Consider the following 5,285-nt stretch of genomic DNA (forward strand, 5'->3'; position numbering starts at 1 on the left):
GGTGTGAAACTTGACTCTCTGCAGTCAGGGTCACCACCAAGAGAAGGGTTAGGAAAGAACTAACATAAAATTGCACATCACTTCCCTGCATCCCCACCACGCTGCTTAGTTCTCCCCTTGGTCATATGCCTGAGCCAAGCACAAAGACAGGGATTGACAGCGAGTGCACAGTAATCAAACAGCTGTAGCACTGCTCCTCTTCAGCGCTCTTAAAACGAGGTGAAACGTCTGTAACTTGGCAGTCAACTATCACTTTGATCAACTTGCTTTATGGTTGCTCCTGCCCATCAATTATTTTACAAAAGTGCTCCAAGGAAATACAGGACTAGAACAGAGAAAACAGCAGCACTTGTCCTACTGAGCTTCACAAGGAGACACATGAGGAAGGGTGGCTCGGGCTGCAGGTATCATTCTTCATTTTGACCAGCAGGTGCTTCCTTCAGGTCATGCAAATAGTCTTCATAATTAGATGTAAGTTGAGCAAGCCACTAGGATGGGCAAACACTTTTCTCTAGATAATTTAATCAGTCCCTGGTAACTGAAGAGATATTTTTAATCCTTCATACTGAAAGCTGAAGTAACAGAATAACCAGCTATAGGGGATCTCTGCAAATGGAGGTACAAAGTACTCATATGAAGCATTGGAGGGTAAAGCATTCAAACTCTATACCCATGTCCATGGTATGAGCTTGGCTACTTGCTTGTTCCTGTCCAATTCTTCAGGCATTCAGTAAAATCTCAAGCATTGCAGAGAATTTGAAGAATTAAAAAAAAAAAAAAAAATCCCAGCAAGGCATTTTAACAGAGAATTTCCTGGCTAGAACCATCATCACCAGCTGACAACAGAGCATTTTCCTGTCCATTTGCAACGAGAATGTCCAGTGCACTGCAAAGTACATTATGAGCATTTGCCTCTTTTTTGCTCATGAAACTAAGTTTAATTTGATTTATGTTTTATTGTAAAGTCTGTAGTTCTGTTTCTCATATCAAGACACTCACTTGGTTTAAACAGAAGACAAAGTTCTTGGTTGCATAGTGAAAAGTTTATTTAAAGGGAGTAAGTTACAATATACTATTACAAATCAGCCACAACACATCAAATATAAACAATACAAACCAAGCGCAGAAGGAATGCAAGCACACTATAAATATAGTCTTCACATGTGCCCTTCAGCAAGGGGTTCAATGCTGCATTTTGTTAAAATATCCTCTCCTCCATTTAAAACTTGTCTCCTGGGAGGAGATGAAAAGCAAACGGTTGGCACCGAGAACTCAAAATCTGAAATCACAGGACATAAAAAAATATTCACATCACACAGATGAGGACTGACAGACAACGTTCACAGTTCCCAAGAATACAGGTCTGAAAAGGGTATGACGTTCCTCACTGAAAGGCTACGCTAGCAGCTTGGAGCAGAGTTGAGAGCAGACTGCTTCCCTCTGAGGAGAGCAGATAGTCACCAGGGCATCCTGGAGGTTGCAGGGAGACCATCAGCTATTTATAATTTTCCAAACACAGCTCCTAAACCTCAGGGTCATTACTTGGCAAAGCCTCCTTAGCTCTGAGTTTAATGGATGGCATCCAGCTTCTTGCCCAAGGGACTTGACTCACCAGTCCAGATGGGCTTAAACCAGGTAACTCTCACTGAAGGATCACAACATTCCTCCTCCCTCCCTGCCTGATAAAAGAAGGGTACATTTCTTGTGATTAAGCTTCTGAGAAAGCAACATGTAAAATCCAGAACAGAATGAAAAGCCAAGGGGAGTCAGACCCACTGTCCACCCGGCCTGATGTTGTGTCTTCAGCTGCAACAGCACCAGTGTTTTTAGAATAAGTTGCCAGAGACTCTTTGGAGGCAAACGTGGAATAACCCCACAGAAAATTATCCTCCTAGCAAGATGTATTTGAACTCTGCAGTTTTATGTACCTTCTAAAACTTTATTTAGTTAGCATTTACTGAAAATCAACTTCTTTAGATAAATAACTTAGCACTTTGACTCCTGCTAAACTCCTGGCTTCTTTCACATCTAATTAACCAATGTATTTAACACAATCGGTTCCCAGTTTTTCATTCTACCAACTGAGATGTTTGCTACACCCATATGACATTGTCATATCCAATATTTTCCCAGATATAAGAAAAGGAGAAACAGTCTTTTCTTTCACACTTGCAGATCAAAAAAACCTTTGTTGCTTTGGTCTCTTATCCAGCCTCACCACACATAAGCACACACCACTCACAACACTGGATTCAGACACTCTTTTTAGAGAAAATTATGAATTGCCACAAGGAATGCTCTTCTATGTCTAGTGCTCCTCTGGTCCTCAGGTTTAGCATCAGCATATCAAAAGGAGTAGTCCTCTGGTGTTCCTTGATATCTGACAACAGCATATGATTTTAAAAGGCAAAGATCTTATGGTGCCAGGAAACTCAAACACCATTGTACTACTCCTCTTACAGCAACCAGGCAGTCTATTGAACAGCTTAAATCTCCAGAACAGCCTACGGGACTCTCCTTGCCTGACCTTAGGAAGTGCCTCCCCTCTACCCAAATGGGCAGAGAAACAAGAAGAAATCCCTTTGATTAATGATATATATGGCTCTTACTTCAGGCATGCTCCTTGTTCCTAAGGCACCTTGTGATAAATCCTGTGTAGAGTGGCTTTAGTAGGGGTAGTGAGACAAGAAGGAAGAGTATAAGCAGCAGGGAAAAAAGTGAACTCATTTAGGGATTCATCCTCTACCCTAATTCCCCACAAGAATGAGTAAGGCTTTCAGCAACTAGACATGTGACAAGGTTCACTTCCAACCCACCTCACCAGGTCCAGCACCAGGGTAACTGACCCACTGCCGGCCACAGAAAGTTACGTGTGCACACAGTTCCAAGGAGACAAGTGCACAGGGTAGAGCCAAAAAGAAAGGCATGTGGCTGTCTTGCAGACTCAGTTGCATAGAAACTCAACTTTCTTCTTAGCACCTGAAGTCAGACAACTAACCTCTTATGCATGGTCATCTTACCTGTTCATGTAAATGGCTCATTGGCAATAATAATCTACATAACTATTAAATGGGTCCCAAGCATTAATTTGCACCTAGCCTATGTTGGACACCAATAACCTTCCACAAGAATCCATATTACAGACCTCCAAAGACTTTGTGAGTAAACTGAATCAGTACAAATGGTCCCTGATTTAAGCAATTTTAACTTTCTGCCCTGAGTAAAACACATACATTTTAAACTCCTGCTGCTACATTACGCCTAAAGAAGGGGGAAAAAAAGAGAGCTTATGACCACCTCTGACATAAAAAAACCCCAATAGATGGTTACCATCATTATAAATAAACAATTACACAAGCTACTTTTTGTACGAGTCCTGCACTACAGGACTCTCTTATATCTCTGGCTGAACATGTAAATCATATTTCTAGATCTAAATTATATTCAAAACAAAATGGAAACAATATTGTGCTTTCACAAAAGCAGACCCAAAATACAAAAGAAGCTTCTTCCTTGATTTAGCTTTTTGAATTTCTAGACAACTTACAGGGAGAAGAAACACATTTTAAAAACCTATCTGAAATCTTCCTTCCACAGAAACAAAGGAGGAATTTTCCTTCCTTGGGGATTAATTTCCCTCTCTGAAGTACAACTGCCTTTTAAATTAATTTTTCTTTCTTGACCCAAGGTCTGGTTCCAAAGGTCTCCAATTAAAATAATAAGGATTTCCATCACTGCCTCAGACAGCAGGATTGGATACAAATCCAGGATACAACAAACTGAAAAAAGGATGCATGAGAAGTAATCTTACTTTGAACCAACTATGGGTTCAATTTTGAATGTGCGTGGTTGCTGTTAAGCACTAGCCACACAGCCAAGCTATTTGATTTACCAGAAAATTAATAAAGACTATATATCCTTCCAAAGAGAAGTTGTCACTTGGATAATGAATGCTATCTGAATACCTGAGAAACAAGATACTCATGTAATGTGGAAATTAAAAAAATAATAAAAAAAAGAATTATCCTGTTTAACTGTGTAGCTTCCATTTCCTGCAGATGAAATATTCTGTGCCTAAAACTATCTTGTGTCCATAAGAGAGACAAGATACTTCTGGGAAACTTCAGCAGTGAACTAATACACACCAAACATTCTCACACACTGCATTTGCAGACCAGGCACGTGCTGATGGGGATGACATACCATACTCAGTGCCACTGTTGGGCTTAAGTCAATGAGACCAGGAGACAGGCACAGATCCAAACAAGTGACCTTATTAAAGGTTGGTCCACACTTCAGAAAGCTAGAACCAAGCAGAAGATTACCATCTACAGTGCAACTTAACTAAAACAACTTGAAAACTGGCACATGCTATTTATGTGTCAGTGAGTGATCAAAATTGGTTGTGAGACAGGCCTTACTGACTTCTTACAACACAACTAAATGTATTTTGAACCTTAATATGAGCAGCAGACAGATATGAGGGGGACGTAGCTGCAAGTTAGCAACAGGGAGGCCACACTATAAGGGAAACAGTTTTCAGTGGGGATAACCCACTAGGTAACTGCAATAAGCCATGCAACTGAGGATCAATAATTCTGGAATATCTAATGTATGTACAGGTCAGTGTTCCCTTCATCATAAATAAATCCTAATTAGAAAGTGAGGTGGGTGCCAGACAGTGCATCACACATTAACCAGCAAGTGCACGCAGGGTTCTGCAGATCTCACAGCCAAGGACCAAAGGCAGCCATTGAGTGAGGCAGTGCTGACACTGTGGTCAGACCAAGGGGTCTTTTCTGTCTTCTTCTGTTTAGTGACGAAGAACTTGATAGACAAAGGATGGAAAAAAAAGGAGAGTGCCTTACCCAAGTTGCTCAGGCCTGATCAAAGTGCTGTACAAAGGCCACAGGATGGTCCTTCATCTCCCCCAGGAGAGGCTAACGGAAGGAAGAGTCCTCCCCAAGCTGCTAAATGAAAGAGCATCTTACTCTGTGACAGATACCAAGCCCTACTGTTCTGTCTCCCTGCAAGGTTGTCCTCTGGTTGCCCCTGCTTGAATAAGGCAGCTTTGCAGTCCCCCCCTGCCCAGCTGCACACTTTCTCTCTCCCTCCCCTTTGAGAAAGGTGGCTGTTTTCTCCCCATCTCAGGGCCAAAAGCAGCAACAACTCTGCTCCCTGCCTGCTCACCCAGAAAACCAGTCTGTTCCAACCAGTGCTGACTGCATTTCCACTCCTCCTGCTCCTAGCCTGGGCTGCTCTACTGCAGACTGACTGCTCTTTCC

Source organism: Antrostomus carolinensis, unplaced genomic scaffold, assembly GCF_000700745.2.
Source record: "Antrostomus carolinensis isolate BGI_N321 unplaced genomic scaffold, ASM70074v2 scaffold46370, whole genome shotgun sequence".
Taxonomy (NCBI): Eukaryota; Metazoa; Chordata; class Aves; order Caprimulgiformes; family Caprimulgidae; genus Antrostomus; species Antrostomus carolinensis.